The sequence below is a fragment of the Thrips palmi genome, unplaced genomic scaffold, assembly GCF_012932325.1.
Source record: "Thrips palmi isolate BJ-2018 unplaced genomic scaffold, TpBJ-2018v1 HiC_scaffold_19, whole genome shotgun sequence".
In the NCBI taxonomy this organism is placed as follows: Eukaryota; Metazoa; Arthropoda; class Insecta; order Thysanoptera; family Thripidae; genus Thrips; species Thrips palmi.
Genome location: NW_023144628.1, coordinates 9,280,809 through 9,302,283, shown reverse-complemented (window position 1 = coordinate 9,302,283; position 21,475 = coordinate 9,280,809).

Genomic DNA, 21,475 nt, shown 5'->3' with positions numbered 1-21,475 from the left:
CTTACTATGAGTTTTTTTTTAGGCTGAGCTGAGGCTGCCTAGGGTGTCTCTGCACCCGTGTCGGGCGTGGCAATGTTATTCTCAAGGACTGCAGCACAGCTTCCGCAGTCGACCTGCCGCACCTGTAGTGCGTACGGAGGGTCACACATACTCAACACTCACTCACAGACGCACGTCCGAATAACACGCAAGGCATTGCAGTCATAAAAACAAATTTTCAAAATTCAATTTTGTTTTGAATTTTAAAAAAAGGTGTCAGATCTAGGCTTATTCTAAACTATTCGCGAATCTTGCTCTCTGAAGACCCTACAAACTAGTTTAGACCTTACAATGAAAAGTACGTCGTTATAACAAATTATTTTGAGAATGCATAAGGTAGCAAAGGAAGCATTTTATAAGGAACCACTGCATTTCTGCGTCACTTATAGTTTTGTGCCTTAGATATGCTCAAAATACTTGGCACGGTTTCAAGCCTGCAGTGTGTCCTGTTTGTGGTGCCATAACGCGGGGCACCGCGCGATGGTCACGTTGCCGGCGCCACTTTGTAAGGACACAGGGTGTGTTGTTTACTGTACCCCCCCCCCCCTCTTTTTTTCGCCTCACAACGAGGCGGTGCGTCTGGCTTGGCGTTACATGACCGAAGGACTCACAGCGTAGTAATTTGCTTCACTCAAAATTGCCCACGAAGATGCCACGCTCCCAAGATCCTACTTCGCTTTTTCTTCGTATTACGAACAAAAAGATCAGTATCATGACAGCGCAGCGAAGGTATTAACCTATGGTGAAGAGTTCTCTGTATCTATGACCAGTTTGTTTACATTGGGAACAAATGTCCTTGTATTGTGGTACATTTGTATCGTAAAGTACCGAAAATTATAACTTTATGAGTAATACGACGACCGCACGGCATTTCTTAGTAGAAAATTGTGAGTGTACGAAGACAAGGGATTGTAGAATTGCTTCGTAAATGCTTCGTATTACGAAAAGAGTTTACTTCATAATATGAGGCATTTCTTCGTAGATTTTTTAAAGCCTTCCTTTTCTTTGTACTAGCGATGCTTCGTAGACTTGTTCTGCACACGCGCGTACGCGCGCGCTCTCTCTCACACACAAACACACACACAAAGAAGCGTGCTCTTGTTTCTTCATAGTAAAACTAGACTAGGTGCGGGTGCTCGTGTTGTGTGTATCGCACAGTACCTTCTCGCAGGCGTGAAGCCCAGATTATCTGTCTCGGTCTGACCCTGCGCACACTTCTTGGGTTTCGTTTAATGTCTGTTGACACACGGGAGGGCCTGCTGCTGGAGACGCGACGTCCCCCCTTGCCCCCCCTCCCCCCCCCCCCCCCAAGGCGTGCCCTGACCCGCCCCTGTAGACTGATTCCGAGAGTCGCTTTCGTCGCTCTGTCTCACTCGCACTCATGGGGCGCCCCCTGCGAGCGCGAGGGAGACGGAGCGACGCAAACGACTCTCAGTGTGCTGGTCTGGCCTCCACCCCAAACTGAATTAGACACGTCCCGCCGGCACGCCTCGTCACTCAACGCCTTGCCGGGCCTGGCGGCCGGGCCGGGCCTGCGCGTCCGGTGTAGTCCGGTCGCAGGGCCGTTGCCCCGGAGTACAGTGCGTGTTGCCAATGACAACAGGAGTGAGCGGCCAAGTGTGACTTTGCCACTTTTCTGACTCTCTTCGAGTCACATCCACATCACTGAAATTCAAAGGGTGACACATCTGACCGATTTTCGGTGATACAACAAGTATGACCGAAAAACGGTCAACTCGAGAGAAAAGGGTATCTTTGAAAAATGAAGGAATTATTTTATTCGCTTCGGAGAACCGTAATAACAGCGTTAAGTCTTCGGACAGGGCGCATTATTTTGTGTTATCAGGTGGGTTATTACAGGCGTACCTTTTTATTGAAATGTGCCCGTACAAAAGCCGGAACTGAAAGCCGGGGTATCTTTGGAGAAAAATCTATTACGGGAGAACCGTAATCATGGTCTTGGGCGCGCTTTTTGGGGTTATGGTGGGTTATTACAGCGTACCTGATATGAAATGGGCGTATAAAAGCAGGACACTGAACAGCCGTGGGTAGTGCGTTATGGAGAGTGAGGGCATCAGGAGACTCTGCTTGGTGTGTGTGTGTGTGTTGTAGAGAAGAGGAGAGAGAGGAGAGAGGGGAGAGAGCGTTCCTTTGTCAAGATATGTGCCGGAGGGTGCAGACAGGGCGGGCCCCGGCGGGCCCTAGTGACCCCAGGCGTTGGGGGTTGCCGACACTGCTTCAAAGTGTCCTGGTTTCCGATATGGACTTTCTGTTTTTTCCTGTTCTGTTTTTTTCTCCGCACAGCGCCGGCTGCCCTCTCTCTCTCTCTCTCTCTCTCTCTCTCTCTCTCTCTCTCTCTCTCTTCTCTCTCTCTCTGCCGCTGGCTGGACCGTATAGTAGTGGACTGCAGGGCAGGGTGACCTCGGTGGGCCGCGGACGCAGGGACTGTTTGCAGTGTGATGGACGCGTTGTCTGTGCGGCTGCATATTTATGGTGGAGTGGACAGGCGGCCGGCCCGCCACCACAGTGGGGGCTACACGGGAGAACGGCCGGAGAGAGTGGTTCAGATTCGCACCGGCCGTTGGCGCCACGCCAAACCACTGAAAAGCCTTGTCGATAAAAGTTCTTTGACGTAAGATTTTTATTTTCCGTCCAGCAAAGACGAAAAAAGCTGCCGAGACATCTTGTACTATGCACTAGGCCGCGTGGCGTTTCCCGTTAAACAGTGGTTGGATAAACCATTGACATTGGCAACACAGCGTCGACACTTTCGTCTCAGTAGAATACAGGGGTTCGTCCTGACAACATGATCCAACTGTGATAAATTTGCTGATATTATTGCCAAGTGATTTAAAATGGTGCATGGGTTTGTTATGAAGTGTTATCATTTTTTGACAGTGTACTACTGACTGCCATGCCAAAGTGAAACTGTATCTCTTAAAACAAAAAGGACAACAGGACCAAGAGCGAGGGGGTATGCGCTCTCTGAACCTGTGTACCGACTATTGCGCTATTACTCTCTATTACGCCACAAATTAATAGGAATTTAGCTAAAAACGGCCTAAAACACACCAAAACTGATAAAATTTTCACATTTTCGGCTATTACGCGACTATTACGCGTATTATTACGCGTGCTATTACAGGTAGAGTGAACCGACTATTACGCGAGTGCATACCCCCTCGACCAAGAGCTCCTGGAGGCGGAAGGGCGCAGGACGGCCGTTGCAGAGCATTTGTCGTTCCAATTTGTGGCCATCGCCCTGTTCGCTTTCTCGTTAGTCCCGCTAAGCCCGCGGCCGCCTCTGCCGGCTTATCGTCGGATTGGTTTCATTGGTGGGAATAGTGCAGCAGGGCCGTAGTGTGCCCTAGCCCTGCGCGAGGTGTCAGGCTGGCTGGCTTGGCTCACCGGCTGCAGAGCGATTCCGAACAGTGAGCGCTACGACCTGCCTTTGGCAACCCCGCCCGGGAGTGCGAGAGAGACGCCGCGACACCGCTCGGAGCCAGACACTGTTGTCGGCCAGCCCTCCTCCGCCCGATGCTCTCTGTTTGTCTGCCCGGGTCCCTTAAATAATTATTCGCCTTGATGAAGGCCCCGGTGTAAATAATGGAATGTGAGGTCTGAATCAATTCATCCCTCCAGGCGTCGCCCTGTTTAAAGCGTGTTGCTCCTGCCTCCGCAGAGGGCGGCGCTCCGGTTAGTGTTTACGCTTGCTTGTTGATGAGCCTCGGCGGCGGACTTTCGCACGTTTAAGAGTGCGCGCGGAACGCTGGGGTTGCAGTGAGCTGACGGTGTCTGGAGCACTTTAGTCGGAGCGTCCCGCCAGTATGGCCCCACTCGTCCTCTTCTTCGTCCTCTTCCTCCTTCTCGTCTTCCTTTTCGTACTATTTGTCGTCGTCGTCGTCCTCTCCTCCTCCTCCTACTCCTCCTCCTCCTCCTCCTCCTCCTACTCCTCCCCCTCCTCCTCCTCCTCCTCCTTCTCTCTCCTCCTCCTCCTCCTCCTCCTCCTCCTCCTCCTCCTTCTCCTCCTCCTCCCTCCTCCTCCTCCTCCTCCTCCTCCTCCTCCTCCTCCTCCCTCCTCCTCCCCTCCTCCCCCCTCCTCCTCCTCCTCCTCCTCCTTCTCCTCCTCCTCCTCCTCCTCCTCCTCCTTCTCCTCCTCCCTCCTCCTCCTCCTCCTCCTCCTCCTCCTCCTCCCCCTCCTCCTCCCCCTCCTCCACCTCGGTGCTTGTATTAATGCCACTCGCGCTTTGTCGAGTTGCTTGATTTGATTGGAGCTGTGCCGGAAGAGAGCGGCTGGAGTGGGCGGGCTGGAAGCACTGGAGCGAGCGCTGGAGGCTGCACGGCTGGAGGCGCGCGCGCGACGCGCCGCGACGCGCCGCGCGGTGGACCGGCAGACTCATCCGGAACGGCGCTCCGTCGCCGATCAGTGTCTCTCTCGCATCCGCGGGAGAGAGACGGCATTCTCTCTCTCAGAGGCAGCCGGAGAGAGGTGGTGCACAGTGGGTCAGAAGACCGGCGCACCGGCCAAAACTCTGGACGCGGAGCTCCAGAGTCGCTAAACAGGACTCGAAGCGAACGTGTGACCCCACCAATGGCTTCCTCGTTCGGAGAGCAATCCATTGCTGAGGTCACACGTTCGGTTTGAGACCCATTCAGCGACTCTGGAGCTCAAAACGCGTCCGGCATTCTAGCCGCCTCCGCCGGTCTTCTGGCCCATTGTCGGGCAATCCAGCAAAGGGGCTGGTCGGTCAAGCGGGCGGCGGGGCGGGCGCATAGCGGCTACGAGGAGCTTCCCGTTTGAGGGGCCACGACGACCGACCCTCGACCGAGCCGGAGCCAGTAAACCGGGAACCGGGGGTCGTGCAATTCCATTAGCAGCGTCCGACGGGGATACCCCGCGCCTCGAGAGGCCGGGGGTGGGCGGCAGTGCGTCGCGCAAGGGGTAGCGACGCGCGGTTGGCGCGCCCGGCGCCAGAGGGCGCCAGCAGTGTGGCGGGCCGTCGCCAGGGCCGTCCTCGCCTCCACGCTGCAGCCGCAGAAGTTGTCTGGGAAAGTATGAGAACAACGGTCTCCTCCCTTTGTGGGCGAAACGGACAAACCGAAAAAAGGTGCAGCCGTGGCGTTCAGTTCGGCGGCATCGAGGCTGTGCAGTGCACAGTGGGCCAGAAGACCGGCGCAGGCGCGTCCAAAGTTCTAGACGCGTTTTGAGCTCCAGAATCGCTAAATGACACGAACCGAGCGTGTAACCCCACCAATGGATTCCTCGTTCGGAGAGCAATCCGTTGGTGGGGTCACTCGTTCGTTTCCCGTCCCATTTAGCGACTCTGGGGCTCCGCGTCCAGAATTTTGACCGCCCCCACCGGCCTTCTGGCCCACTGTGGTGCGGCCGGGCCGGACTAGATTGCTGCAGCGCGTCTCAGCTCATCGCCCGGCAACCGCAGGCTGCGGCAAGAAGTTGGTGTGTGGAGTTGCAGAAGTTGTCGCCCCCCGCTCCACTTAACCCCCGGCGACAGGTTGGCGGGGCGTGGCGGGGCGTGGCCGGGCCCCCGAGGGGGCAAGCCGCCAACACCGCGCGCACCAAACGACGTGGCGCACCCTTTAGCACATGCCCGGCCCGGAAACTCATAATTGAGACTCATGAGCGACACCCTCGTTGCGGCGCGGCGCGGCGTGCCTGCACTGTGAAACCAAGTGGCGTGTAGAACTGCACATTTAAAGGCGGAGGTGCGGAATTTTCAGTCGCTGCACTTTCAATCAAGCTTTCAATCGCATGCAAAACCCTCGACTGAAATTTTGTTTAATTAAGCCGCGGGGGAAATCCGAGGGGGAAGGCCGAGGAAAGCCGAGAAAGCCGAGGGGGAAATACAGTGTATTCTGAAAGGTAGGTTTTAAAGTCAGCTGCACCTCCACCTCCATAATGAAGAGAATTTTCACCTCGATACGGAGAATCTTCTCCATACGACATGTAGAGCGTACCGACACGTTCGGTGGCGAAGAAAATTTGCGCAAATTGTTGGGCAGTGGCCTGCCATGCAGCCACGCGCCGCCTGACCGCCCAATAGCTGACGCAGCCGCGATGGAAATGTTTTGTATCTTGGCGCGTCTTCCCCCCCGGCCCAAGGCGAACCCGAGGCGAACCCGAGGCGAGGCCCAGGGCCCTTTGGCGGTGCGGCCAACCCTCGAAGGTCAAGATGCATACGATGCCATCGCCACGGAAAATCTCGGCCATATCAGGCCGGGGATTTTTCAGCGAGGCAGCCTGTTCCTGGAGCGGTGCCAGCACAGCCAGCGCAGCCAGCACACTGATTCCGAGAGCCGCTTTCGTCGCCCTGTCGCTCTCGCACTCGTGGGGGCGTCCCGTGACGTGCGACAGAGGCAGAGCGACGAAAACGGCTCTCGGAATCAGTCTGCAGCGCGCAGTCCACTGCGAGGCCCGGACTCCTCCGCCGCACAGTGGGCCAGAAGACCGGTGGAGGCGGCCAAATCTCTAGACGCGTTTTGAGCTCCAGAGTCGCTAAATGGGACTCGAACCGACCGTGTGACCCCACCGATGGATTCCTCTTTCGAAGAGCAATCCATTGGTGGGGTCACACGTTCGGTTCGAGTCCCATTTAGCGACTCTGGAGCTCAAAACGCGTCTAGAGTTTTGTCCGCCTCCACCGGTCTTCTGGCCCACTGTGCGCCGGTCTCCCTCCGGTCGGTCTGGTCTGGTCCGGCCCGGCCCGCCAGAATCCTCGTCCAGTCGAATCCAATTTGCTGGCACGCCAATCCCGGGCCTGCCGTGCCGGGGATGGCCCATTTTTGATTCATGCTGCGCGGCATGTAAGCTGACTGGAGGGAACCGCTCGCCTTGCGAGAAAAGCGCTCGTGCCGGTCTTCTGGCCTACCGCGCGGAGTTCCTGTGACGATCCGGTGATGATGACGTGAAGCGTGCTTCGCTTCAGCATCGCTTCAGCATCGCTTCAAAAACCACATGAACTAAGTGGAACGTGAGATTAGTGGGTTCAACTTCCTCGTATGGTTTTTTCACAAGGTCAATTCACAAGTCAATTTTGTCCAAATTTCGTTCCGAGCCTGCCGTGCGGTTCCCAATTCCTGGTCATGAAAATTGCTTATTCTGGCTCGGCCTCGAGATTCCTCTCACCCCACTGCTTCCGAAACTAAAGTTTCCCTGCTCCGTGTTGGTGAGAGAGAGAGAGAGAGAGAGAGAGAGAGAGAGGTGAAAGAGAGAGTGTGTACTACTCTGCGGCGCACGTCAACACTGAAGGTTACCGGTGTCAAGTTTCTCTGCGATGACTTCTTTGTTTCCAGAGACTTTATATTCTCACCGGGGAGGGGCCCCTCCGGTTGTGTCAATGTTCCCAGTGGACCCTCGCCCTTCTTCGCCCGGGGCTCCTGCTTCCGGCAGGTCTTCCGGTGCGACTTCCGGCTAGCAGTGTACTCTCAGACTGGGGCGGCGGCGTGTCCATCTGAATCGTTCAGTCTCTGTTCACCGTCGCCGGGCTCTTTTCTCAGCTCGTACACGCTAAATGTTTGTGTACAAATTTGCACCGTGTTTAATCATTTTAAATCTGTGTAACGGTTTGCGTGAAATTGTGCTCAAATTTGCGTAAATTTATGCATTTTTACGCATGGTACAATGCACGATTACACGAGAGCATTAATGCTTTTGTTCCAATTTTGTACGAGTGCACACAAATTTTTCGTACAAATTTGTACGTGATTTTGCACTTAAATGGGGAAATATGTGCAATTTTTCGTCCAAAACTTGTAGGAAAAGTTCACCTGCACCAAAAATTGTACATAACATTTAGTGTGTATTGCATATCCTCGTCGTTCAATATTAACGGAATGCTCTATCCTCTGTTGCAGGTGAGTTGGCAAACCTGTTGTGGTGACGATGGTGGGGAGGTCTGCCCTCGACGTGCCTGCAGGTAATGATCGTCAGCCTTTGTGGTTGTCAAACTGCTAATTGGAACACTCACACGAACGCACACACTGACACACACACACACACACACACAGCATGCGCACACTCGGCCGTCGCAATGCACTGTGGACAGTGGACACTGCACTAGCACGGCGAGAGAGCTGCAGGAGAGACCCCGCTTTCTTTTAAATGCAAACTCTGCACGACCACTGTTAAATGCGCACATGTACAGTGGCGGATCCAACGAGTTCATGATCACACTTGGTATAACAGTGGGGCGTTAATCACCCTGTTGGATCCGCGCTTGCGCATGTACTCCTCGTCGTCCACTGCACAACTGTTTGCAGGGTGGGTGTCGTTTCGCGCCGCGTCCGTGCCAAAGGATGTGGGTCAGGCCGGCACGACACATCTAATAAATTACGCCTTCTTCGGCCTCAACAGCGCCGCCAAGCCGCAGCAATTTCGCCCCCCAGTTATGAAGCTGAGTTGACAGCGTTTGTCCTTGCGTTGATCATCATGGCGGCTCGCATGGCCTGGCGTGGCGTGGTGGCCTCGCTTGCCCGCCAGAGATTTCCCATCATGCCCCGCCGCGATGACCCTCGCCGAGATTATACTTTTCGAGATTCTCGATTATTCTCGATGGCCTCGGAGACCTCGACCCGACCACGATGCCCACATCCGAGACTGGTACGTGCGCAATGCTTCGATGGCCCAAACAATAACCGGGAAAAGCAAAACATCGAATGATGCGAAGGCCTGGAGGAATGTATTATGATTTCGTCCCACCGAAATTCTGTGAAACAACTTTTATCTCTGGGATAGGGGTGTGTGAATCAAGGATTTTCTTCTCGAAACTGAATTGAATCTTCAATTATTTTTCGAATCGAATTTAAATTAAGTCAGGAAAAAGTCACCGGATTGAATTAGAATCGAAGCAAACAATTTGAAGGCGATTTGAACTCTTCTGCCACTTTATGACTTTACCTCTCCCTCCCCCTTAGTTCGTAGGGGAACCTTCAAAGATTCGAGGTTTCGAGTAAATTCGGGATCGAACTCTGCAAATTCAACTCCCAATCGAACCGTGTCTGATTCGATTCGGTACCGGACCATTAGCACCCCTGTTTTGGGAGACTTTCTGTTTTGTCGCTTATTGGTGACAAATGATACCCGTGATGACGCAATCGCGGTTTTCTCAGAAAAGCCCAGGAAATCGCCCATGTCTTTTAGACTACCTAGGAAAGCCCGGAACCGTTTTTGCCGTCTGGCCGCAGTCTTTCACGGGGAGTGCAGTGCAGGCACTGAATGCACGAAGCACGATAAAACATCCGCCCTGCGATCCGCCTTCTTCCGGTCTCCGGAACCGGAAGTCACAACGGCGATGGCCAATTATTTTTTCCCGCCCCAACCTGCTGCGGTTCGACGACTGCCGCCTTCCGCGTGGAAAAGTCAATTCTCGTTTTGTTGTTGTTTGTGAGTGTTGTTTGCTCCCTTTGAAATGGCGGCGGTGGGGTCGGCGGAAATATTCCGTATTAATCTTGCCGTTCGTGCCACTTCGTGCCCCCTGCACCTCGCGCCCCTGACGGCTGCTCAGTCAGCACTTCACTCCATCATGCCATCAGGCACCGGCCGGGCATCGGCCTTCTCGCTCGCACTCATTGTGGCTTCGGCCGCGCGCCGAACCGCCCTCCCTCTCTCGCTCTTCCTCCCTCTTCCCTCCCTGGTCATTTCGACGGTTCGAATGACAAGGACGGAGTTAGTGGGTGTCGGCTGCTTTTTGGCCCGTCCCGTTTATTTTTTGTAAAAAAATGACGGAGGGACGGGCATATAGTATGATCCCTGCTGTGCGTCCGTTCGTTCGTTCGTCCGTCCGTCCGTCCGTCCGAGGACTTCCCGTGGTCCGATCTTGACCAAATTTGGTATGCAGCCTCCTTGGGTGACCCTAAGAACCGCCCGGTGGCAGCAAATCCGATCCGAGCCCCGGGGGCGCTGCTGCAGGTGCATCATGGTCTACTTGGGGTCGAGGAGGATCTCGGCAACGGATGCAGCTAGGAGGGCATGTAGGGGTATTTTTGGAATCAGGGCGACGAGAGAAAACCAATGGTGCCAGTTTCGAGCGAATCGGAGAACTTCGGACCCGGGTTCAAATCCCAGCGGAGTATTTTTTGAACATTCTTTTTATTCGAGTTTTTGCATTGTTTTTGATGTTTTCGAGGGTGCTGATGACGAAAACGACATTTATTTTAACCCCAGACTCAGGTTTAATCCCCGTCAGGGTCAAACATAGGCGAAATTCGTACGTTTCTTAATGTACGGGACGGGCCAAAATTGCCGATGTATATCGCTACTTTTCCTGTTATTCACGGAAGGAGAGAGCGCTTGGGCGGGGCTGCTGCTACTAGGGTTGTCATTTTCGCCACTCGAATCGATTTTCGATTCGTCGATTCACAAATCGTAACAAAATAATCGATTTTTTCCAAAATCGATTTTTTAACGTGATAAATCGATTTTTCAACTTTCGATTTTCGATTCTGCCTTTCTCAGGAAATTGCGTTTTTAAATGCCTGCGGCTCAGATTAGATGCTGTGCTTGTGCGAGTCACTCTTCACAATCCTGGTCTAAATGTATAGGACGGTAAAGAAGGTAAAAGTATGCCCTTGCCGACTTTTTTGCAACTTTACATGGTGTATGCCTTACGAAGCCAATCCTTTATTTGAAGTTACATATTCCTGGAAAGGACAGAGTGTTTAATTGGGGTCAACAGTTATCTCGGTAAATTTACCATCGTGCCTCTGAAATGCGTAGAAATGGGGTTTAAATTTGTTGGCAGCTTTCTAAACGTGTGGGTCCTCCCTATTAGTAATACAATGGCCGGCCATGATTTGACGTAATTTGCATGTTCTCCCCACGCACAGCAGCACGATTACTTGTACGGCCTTGTTTTTGAATGATTACATCTTGAACTTGGTGGTAAATGATTCCTAGTCTTCAATTTCACCAAAATCACCGCAGTTTGAGTTCTCTGAGAGCGCCAAATGTGCGAAAATAGCGCAAATTTAAGGTAAATCGAAAATCGATCGCCTAAATCCATTTTTTCGATTAAATCGACACGTCGAATCGATTACGATTTGGATCGAAAATCGACTCCTTGAATCGATTTTCGATTTAAATCGTAATCGATTCGACCAACCCTAGCTGCTACTGGGCCGTTCGCGCGAGTTGCCACTGGATCCCCGCTGACAGCACGCACGCTCTCTCTCTCACACACACACACACACACACACACCACACACACACACACACACACCAACACACAGAACAACAACACTCCTCCACTCGGACAAGGCCGGCGCTGGATGACGCGGGTATCGCGTCGTACCATCTCTGCAAACACGCAGAAAGTTGAGACGACTTGCGCAAGTACACGGCAACCCCACATAAAAGCGAAATGTTCCGAAACCTGGTCGAAATCGGTCCGAATCAGTCCGAACACCCTCGGACTGTTCCATAGAGCGCCCGAGACCAGGTCGGACTGTCCGCCACGAGCCCGCGTCGGGACTGGGACTGCCCGATGGATGCCCGATCAGATGATGCTTCCATCGGACTAGCCCGTACGGAGCCCGTAGACCCTAGTCCCGAAAGCGACTTGTCCGGCAGACCGATCGGCAGCGAGCCGAGTGTGGCGGACTGTCCCTGCCGGTGCAGGCGCGGAAAAGCCCGCTGGCCCGGGCCGGTCGGAGGCGCTCTCTGATTGGTTCGGCCGGGAGGGGAGCCTTAATCCTTCGGCAACTCGGAAAGTTTTGGCCGCCTCGGCACGCAAAACGTCAGTCTCCAGCTGCCCTCCAAGGTGCACGCATCGCGTTTGCCTGCGTCAGAGTCCACTCGCTCGGCGCGCTGAAGCCATGTCGCCTCCGCGCGCTGCAGCCTTGCGGAGCCTTGCGCAGGGAACGAACCAGTTGGACGGAAAGGAGTGTGGTTCAGTTTGAAAAATTTTCTGCTGATGATCGTTCATGACGCTAGTGACTCCACGCTTGCTGTTGTTTGCATCTCCCAAAACTAAAGGGACGGGCGGTGAGAGGGCGAGAGGTGTATCATTTAATTCGCCTTTCCCCGTTCACTCTCGTCCCCAAAGTGCTTTCCATCGGAAATTGTTTTCATCCTACATATCAACCATTTGATTACTATCGTAAGTTCAAATCCGGTGCTAAGTTTGCCTGCCACAAAAGTGGCACGCCGTTTTGAATGCTAAACATTGGCAAGCCCGCTGACCTGAAATCTTCCAGTTTGCCCAAACTTAGCGCTTCGGCCGCCAGCAATGCCCAAATCTAGCGAACTCGGAAGTATTTCAGGTCCAGGCTTGCCAATTTTCAACATTCAAAACGGCTTGCCAAGTGCACCGGCTTTGCAGTGTTGCCTGCACTGCACTTGCAGAGGGAGGGGAGGGGATTCCGAAGGGAGGAGAGGGGTTTCGGGAGGGAGGGGAAGGGTGGGGGGCGGCGGGGAGCAGCCCGCCCTGCTCGCCGGCCTTGCTTCGGGTTAGTCCGAAAAGAGTCCGAATCTAGTCGTCGGACAACACCCGAAACCTTGCCGGATTTCTAACATTCTGGATGTCAGCCGGACCAGTCCGGTGGAACCGTTTTCGGACAGAGCCCCCGCTCGGGCTGTTTTGGGAGCCTTTCTTTTTCATATGGGACAACAGCCCGCCGCGCCGCCACCAAGTGCACAGAAGAGGAGGAGGTGGGAGCCTCTCCCTTTCTCTGTCTGCCCCGATGATTGTCTCCATCACGAGATGCCAAAAATTTACGGCCCGTCGTAGGCATTTTCTTCTTCTGCTTCTTCTTCAGGTGCTGACCCTCGGAACGGCTTTGGAACGCCCCCGCGGCGAGCACGCCCGCGTCCCGCACGCACGCGCTGTCGAAAGCTCTTGGTGCGGCGCGCTTCGAGCGGCCGGTCGGTGGAGCACACGAGTTGCTGAATCCAATTGGTGGATACTTGGTCCGGTCCGGCCGGTCGGAACCATTAACGGTTTCTTTTTGTTTCGCTGAAGGGGGCGAAGCGGCGGAGACGGAGAAAGAGTCGCCGAGTGGGAGGACAGTGGGAGAAGGAGGGGGAGAGGGAGGAAGGCGCACCCCAGGACCGAAGGGGGTAAGTCTACGCGGAAGACGCAGGGACCGTCGACGGCGTGGCCTGGCGTTGCAGCAGAGGGTGGCTGTGGCACGCGCGACTTCCGAGTTAGCTGGTGTCATATGAGTCAATTTCGGGGTAATTTGGGACACATTTTTATTTATGAAAAATATAAATTTAGTTGCTTGATGACTCTTTCTTGTTAAACTTCCCGTCAGAAAGTGTTAAGGAAAGTGAATATTTTTTCGTAGTGACCAAACTGGGGGTTTAGAGTGTGTCTCAAAATTGTTTCATATTCCCCCGAAATCGTCTCATGCTACCCCAGCTGACGGCGCGCAACGCAACCGGCTACAGCGCTTAGGTAAGAACAAATCGAAGCAAAATGACAAGGATCACTACAGATCGCGTCTGGTGTGACCGCATCGTCGGTTTGGTTTGGGGCCAGAGCGCTGTCTAACTACAGTGTCCCAGGCGAGGCACCACACGTGGAGGACCCGGAAGGCACTGAGCTGGCCCCTTAAAAAAGAGGGTCCCATTTCGGGAGGTGGGGGGCCAAGCCTGGCGAGGTCGGACTGAGGGGTGTCAGCACTTTGGCGCCCATCTTGGGCTACTTCGGACAACTATCATTCCCTGCGACGAAATCCGGAGCGGCACTTGTGGACCCCGCCTCGGTAGTGAACGCGTCTACGTGTCCCACATCGAAATACCCCGCCATGGTGCGCCATCTCCCCTGGAATCTTGTGCAAAACGACTGGCCAAGGCAAGGCGGCGCACGGCGGGCCAAGGAGGATGGGTGAGACTCTTTTTTTCTTCTTTCTTTCGACCGCGCGTTCGGGTCGTGGCTGCTGTCAGGCGTAAAATTCGAAAACATATTCCCTCCCGCCGTCAGGCCACGCCGCCGTGGCGCCCCGGAGGCAGAGTGCGATCGTGTGTGCTCCTCAGCCCGCCCCTCCCCGCCCTTGGCTCGCGGGGGCGGAGGGGGGAAGAGTACCCGGCGAGTGGTGGGGGCACTGCAGTGCTCTCGGCTGCGGGGGCTGCGGGGGTGGAGCCTGGTGCGGCTCGGGGTGGTTTGGGCTTTCCTTGGCTTGCGCCCCTCTTGTTGCCTCCTTGGATTGCCTCTACGTCAAGAAGATTACCTTGGCTTGCCTTGGTTGCCTAGAGCCTCTGCTTGAGTAGATTGTCACGGCTTGCCTCTGCTTGGCTTGCAAGCAATCTAGCCAATCAGAGGCTCTAGGCAAGCTTCGATTACATGGGCTTCCCTTGATTGCCTAGAATTGCCTTTGCTTCCTTGGATTGCCGTTGCTAACCTTTGTTGCCCAGGATTGCCATGGTTTGCCCTGGAAATCGCCTATGTCTCTACCAAAGGCTTCCTGGTAAAACCAGGTACCGTTTTGACCGTGTCTGCTTGACAAGAGTGGCGGCTAGCAGAGCTCTCGCTGGGCAAGGGTTGAGGATTGCCTCGGCGACGCGTTGTGGGTCCGGTATGCTCAGCCCCGCCCTCGGGTTTGCTTCCGCGGCCCAGGGCAGGCCCAGGGCAGGCCCAGCGCTGGGTTTGCCTGAATCTCCTCGGCTTACGTCCGCTTGTCCTTGTCCTTGTGATTTTCGAGGCAAGGTTGGCTTAATTGCTTTCAGGCTTTCGTCGCTCCAGTTTCTCTCGGGAGGGCGAGACGGCGAGCGCGGCGAACGCACCGTGCGTCCGTGCACTGGGAAAATTTCAACGGTCCCGTGACACCGTCGACACTAGGGGCCAGACGTGGCCCATGGATGATGCAATTTTCAGCACATCCGATGGCAAAAATTTTATGTCTGCCAGGCATGACAAACAGTATATTGAAAGAGCACAATTTGCTGTAGCCTGCGGACAAAATGTGTCATCAGGCGTTCCTTGCCGATGAGGATGCCAGGGGTGATGGACGCTAGGGGCGATGGACGCTAGGGGCGATGGACGCTAGGGGCGATGGACGCTAGGGGCGATGGACGCTAGGGGCGATGGACGCTAGGGGCGATGGACGCTAGGGGCGATACACGGGGGCCAGGGGCGATGGACGCTAGGGGCGATGGACGCTAGGGGCGATGGACGCTAGGGGCGATGGACGCTAGGGGCGATGGACGCTAGGGGCGATGGACGCTAGGGGCGATGGACGCTAGGGGCGATGGACGCCAGGGGCCACGGGCGCTTCTGGCCCAGTCAGCAGGCGGGTCGGCCAAGGTGCAGCCAACACGTGTGCCTGTGATTTTCGTGCATCCGCCTAGATGCCTGCCCGGCTTCGCGCTTGGCGCTACGTGGATGGGGGGCGTGGTGGGGGCACAACGCCGCAACGCCGCATCGCCGCCTCCCGGCGCGCTGGCGCTACGCTCGCGATGCTACAGCCCGGCGCGGCGCGCGCGTCGCGGCCCGGGCATGCTGGCGACTGGCGAGGCAGCGAGGCAGGGCCGGGCCGGGCGAAGCGCGTAGCCAGGCGGCCGGGGCGCCAGCCAGTGCTGGCAGTCCTCTGGCGGCAGGCGCCCGGTCCGGTTCGGCTGCCTCCGCCCCACGACGGCGCCCCGCGACGCGACGCCGCGACGCCGACGCCGCGCCACGCCGCGCTCGGGACCGCACCGCGTGCGCCACCGCCAACAACAACAACAACCCGGCCATCACCATAAACAACAGCAACACGTGTACGCAGCCACACTGACAGACTGATTGACACGTGTTGGGCTTGTGTCGTTATCGCGAGCAAGACGGGGAGGCCGCCACGCCAGTGAAACCCTAGCCTCCGCGCCGCGTCCCGCCGCGCCCCACCCGACAACATGATACTCGTGCCGCACAGTGGGCCAGGAGACCGGTGGAGGCGGCCAAAATTCTAGACGCGTTTTGAGCTCTAAAGCCGCTAAATGAGGCTGGAACCGAACGTGTGACCCCACCAATGGATTGCTCTTCGAACAAGGAATCCATTGGTGGGGTCACACGCTGGTTCGAGCCCTGTTTCGCGACTCTGGAGCTCAAAACGCGTCCGGGATTCCGACCGCCTCCACCGGTCCTCTGGCCCACTGTATGCCGGCTGCGCCCCGGGCCGTGCTGGGCCCCAGGCGGCGGTTTTCCTTATTACTGCAGTGTCGTTGTCACGTTGTCATTTGGCGGAAGTGAGTCGGCCTTGTGTTTTTGTCGCGCCAAACAAAAGGACGGGGTGCGTGGCGGCGGGGGAGCGCGGCGGGGCTCGCGGGGCCCGCGTCGAGGGGCCACCCAGGAAGGGCTAAGGCACCGCCTACCCGCCAGGCCCTGGCCAGGCACAGTGGGCCAGAAGACCAGTAGAGGCGGCCAAAACTCCAGACGCGTTTTGAGCTCCAGAGTAGCTAAGCAGGCCTCGAACCGAACGTGTGACCCCACCAATGGACTCCTCGTCCGAAGAGCAATCCATTGGTGGGGTTACACGTTCGGTTCGAGTCCCATTTAGCGACTCTGGAGCTCAAAACGCGTCTGGAGTTTTGGCCGCCTCCACCGGTCTTCTGGCCCACTGTGCCAGGGGTTGTTAGACGAGCCGAGTTCCACCCCCTTCCCCTTGCGCCTATCTCCGCGGGCCGATCGTCGTCTTGGAGTTTGTTACCATTCACTGTACAGGCCTTCTCTCTTCTTTTCACCCAGGACACGCCTAAAACCTTACAAAGTATTTTGAGCATTTCGGACACTCTGAAAATCTTACAAAGTATTCAAGCCTTACGAAGTAAAGTAGCTTCATGTAACAAAGTATTTTTTGCGAATACGTGAGCTTACACAGAAGTGAGTGCGTAATTTGCGAACTATTTCTTCGCATCCGGAACCAAGTAGTTGGTACCTTACGTTTACTCAAAATACTTGTCAAGGTTTTAAGCATGTCTCAATATGATATACCGCGATCCCCAAAACTCTAAATTTCGAGGGACGCATAAATAACCTAACAGTGGTTTCTTTTCCTTGGCGGTTTCCAATGGAGACGAATCACGGCGTGAAAGGAAAACAACTTGGAAGTTTTCAAGTCCCGAAGTTGACGTCGGCGTTGGCACGGTACCGGCGGCGTGCCGGCCACTGCCGAGGCCACTGCCAACGCGCACGGCGGTCACCTCGTGTTTCTCTTTTTTAAAATGAGAATGTTTCTAGTTTGGGGCCGCGCCATTCGTCTTCGGGGTGACTTTGTTACAGCCGTAATTCGACGAACGTGGCCCAGAGCCTCCGCGGAGCCTGAGCCGGCCTGAGCCAGCCAGCAGACTGGTTCCAAGAGTCGCATTCGTCGCTCTGTCCCTCTCGCACCTAGACAGGACGCCCCACGAGTGCGAGAGAGACGGAGCGACGAAACGACTCGCAGCCTGCGGTGTTGAGGCGAGAGACTATCAATTTTCCGTCATGGAGTAATATTTCACGGCCATTCCAACTTGAGACCTGGCCGGGCCGGCCGAGCCTTTCGCTGGAAGTAGAATACAAACAACAACAGTCCATTGTGCTCCGTCATTTTGTTTGCCAGCTAATTCAGTTCCTTCCCTTCGCCACCGTGACGGCGGCCCGCTCGGAATGGCTTGCTCGACTATCGCGCTCGGTTCCGCGTCGCGATGGCGCGCCAAGTTTTCGGTTAGTTTTGTTTTCTGTTTATCGCGCGATTGTGGTGGAAACGGGGAACCAATACGCATGGACCAGATTTACAAAGTATGATTGCGAAGCGTGTTTTTGCATGTCCCTGTGACCGTGACCGCTACTCTGTGCGAAAAAACACTCTCTTGCCACGATTTACTGTAGTTCAGAATACAGGATTTACTGTACCTTGTACAGAATTTTCCGTACTCCACCTCTGTTGCACAGTGAATCCCGTAGAAGTACTGTAAATCCTGTAAAAAAGTACTGTAAATCCTGTACTCTGAACTACAGTGACAGCTGTACTAATCGTTGCAGGATTTACTGAAGTTTCTTCGCACAGTGCTGCGGGAAACGGAAAGTGCGAGAGATAAATTAAACACACAAAGTCTTTTCAAAAATCGGAGTGCGTAACTCGGCGTGTGCGAGTGTGTTTCGTCGGAGCTCGGCGGGTACCGGTGCCCCGCCCCTCTCCCCGTGGTGATCGGCCGTGCTCGACGAAGGCCCGCATCGTGTGTCTGTTTGCCGTGGGACAAAACACTTTGAAAGGCAAACGCGCGCGCGCGAGCTGTACATATTCGAATAACGGCGATTACATTTTCGTTCGGGACGCAGAGAGAGAGAGAGAGAGAGAGAGAGAGAGAGAGAGAGAGAGAGAGAGAGAGAGAGAGAGAGAGAGAGAGAGAGATGTCCGTATGAGTCCGTGCGAGCTGCGGTGCGAGCGAACGCGTGCCTTCCCACCAATTGTTGGGATCGGTGCCACACGCAGCGTTAGCGCCCCGGGCGAGACGTTCCGGAGCCGCGGCCAGTTATTTTCTGTCTGTCTGTCTGTCTGTCTGTCTGTCTGTCTGTCCGTTTGTGTTGAGGGCCAGAGCTCGGCTTAATGAAGGCAACTGCCCGCTTATGGCCGCCCCCGCGCGCTCCGCGTGTTTGCCCCCCGGGGATGTGGCGCGAGGCTGTCGCTGGGCGGTCGGGCCGAGGGTCGGGCCGAGGGTCGGGCCGAGGGTCGGGCCGAGGGTCGGGCCGAGGGTCGGGCCGAGGGTCGGGCCGAGGGTCGGGCCGAGGGTCGGGCCGAGGGTCGGGCCGAGGGTCGGGCCGAGGGTCGGGGCGGCGCGGTACGGAGCACTGCGGAGGAGCGAGGGGTTGTTAGGCCGAGCCGTGGCGGCCCAGTCATACCGGCCAACATACCTCAGCCACTGTGGGGAGGCGAAAGGGGAGAGACAGAGGACGGAAAGGGCTGTGGAGACGGGGTCGCACAGTGGGCCAGAAGACCACCCGAGGCGGACAAAATTCTAGCAGCGTTTTAACCTGCCGAGTCACTAAATAGGACTCGAACCGAACGCGTGACCCCACCAATGGATTGCTCTCCTAACCAGGAATCCATTGGTGGGGTCACACGTTCGGTTCGAGTCCTGTTTCGCGACTCTGCAGCTCAAAAGGCGTCTAGAATTTTGGCCGCGTCCACCGGTCTTCTGGCCCACTGTGGGTCGTGCGGAAGGAAGGGGTTGCGGCCTGCGGGCTGCGGGTCTCGCCGCCGAATGAGTTTGGCCGTGCAGATGGACAGGGACGGAGGGGGCTGGCCCGGGCTGGCGCGCCATGGCGGCTGCGGTGGCGCCGCTGGGCAAACAAGAGCAGTGGCGGCGTAATCTTCCCGAACGGCTCTCAAACTCTCCGCATCGCCACGCCCTACCCCGCCACGCCCTACCCCGCCACGCCACGCCCCGCCACGCCACGCCGTGCGGCTGTTCGGTGGTGCGCGCCAAACGTATAGCGAGGATCAGCAAATCAGGGAATCAGGAGGGGCGAACCGGACGGCCTCAAGTTGTTCAGCGTCAGTCGTGGCGGGGCGGGGCGGGGCGGGGCGGGGCGGGGCCGAAGGACTAGGGCAGGAGAGAAGCACGGCGAGGAGGCGCGCGGTTACAGCGGAGGTTACGCTGCGGCTGCGTGCGGCCTGGAGGCTGGCCGCGCTGGCCGAGCTGGCTTGGCCGTGTCGCCCGCCGCCCTGACGGCCAGCCTCTCGTCGTCTGTCCGGGATGAAAAATTAGCGACTCTGCCGCGCCCTCCCCCCTCGTCCCGGTCCACTTTTCCCTCGCTAAAGCGCGTTTGACCGTCGGATCAGGTCTTTCGAGGGTTGCTTTACTCTGAGCTTCAGGCCAGCTTTGTTTCCTCTCTCCTTTTTTTTTTTTTCAAATACCCGCGCGAGTGCGACGCGAGTGAGTACACTGTTGGATTGGGTTTTGATTTTTCTCACGAGGTGAATTTACACCTGACAAGAATGTCATCAAAACATTGGGTGACAGTGATGTCACGCCTATGCAATAAGTGAAGGAGACTTGATGAAAGTGTCATGTATTTGTGATGAAATTTTCACCATTTTTAAGTGATGATGATTCCACGATTTTGTCATAAAGTGACAACAAATTTTTACAGTATACAGTTTGTGTGTGTACCGGGTATTATGTGCCCTCGACTCGACGCCGTACTAACAGTATAAAATAATTTTTTAAAATTTTTACCTCTTCCCCCCTGTTTTCCTTCTTTCTCCTTTTTTCCCGGCTATATTAATATGGAATTCTTGAAGTGAGTGTGTTGCCTACCCGCGCCGCTGCGGGGGCGGCACGCCGCGGCGGGGCCATGCCATACCATCTCGTCGCGTATTGGTTCCGAGAACTTGTTTGCCTTGGGGATGGCTGTCTGGATGGTTCCATGGCCCCACGGCTCGTGTTCGCGTCGCGGCTCCTCGCGGTGTAGTGGTGGTCCACATGGCGCCGCAGACGGCAACAAGAAATACATCGAGACGATACGTCGAACGGGGACGCATCTCTCTCTCTCTCTCTCTCTCTCTCTCTCCTCTCTCTCTCTCTCTCTCTCTCTCTCTCTCTCCACTATTTTTCAACGAACGTGGCGTCATGCTCGTCAGAGTCACATTCGTTGGAACGACGATCAATATTGAAGAAAAGTGACGCCATGTTCAAGTGCTATCGTTTTAAGAACTGCTTTTCAAATGGTGCTGCCGGCCGAAGCGCCTGTGAAGTCGCGGGTAGGCAGCACGCTCCACCGACGCGTCTGGCGGGTCGGCCTATGCACGCTTCCGCAGGCGCTCTCCTGCCGACGCGCAGCGCGCAGCGGGCCAGAAGACCGGCGTAGGGGGCCGAAACTTTAGACGAGTTTTGAACTGCAGAGTCGCTAAAAGGAACTGGAACTGAACGTGTGACCCCACCAATGGATTGCTCTCCGAACGAGGAGTCCATTGGTGGGGCCACACGTTCGATTCGAGTCCTGTTTCGCGACTCTAGAGCTCAAAATGCGTTTAGAATTCCTGCCGCCTCCACCGGTCTTCTGGCCCACTGAGCGACAAGGTCCGAAAAACCCGAAGAATTCTGTTGGACAATTCCACATTTTTGGGGCAGTCTCGCGATGGGTCCCGCGCGACGGTCGTTAACTCAAGTCCTTTTTTTTCTCGGGTTGGCGTGCCGCGTCCGCCGAGAGATGATCCTGGGAAATATCATATCGTCCCCGCGGGGCAGGCGGCTGCGGCCGCTCGGGGCACTTGCACTGCAGTACCGCTTGGCGTGCCGCCGCTCTCTGAAAAAAAAAAAACGTTCCGAAGAGAAAATTTTAAGGATACTCTCGGAGGCTCTGTCTCCCTGCACTCATGGGGCGCGTTCGGTGGGGGACTAGAGATCAGAGAGAGAGAGAGAGAGAGAGAGAGAGAGAGAGAGAGAGAGAGAGAGAGAGAGAGAGAGAGAGAGAGAGAGAGAGAGAGAGAGACACTTGGCGAAATCGCTGTGTTGCAGCTGCTT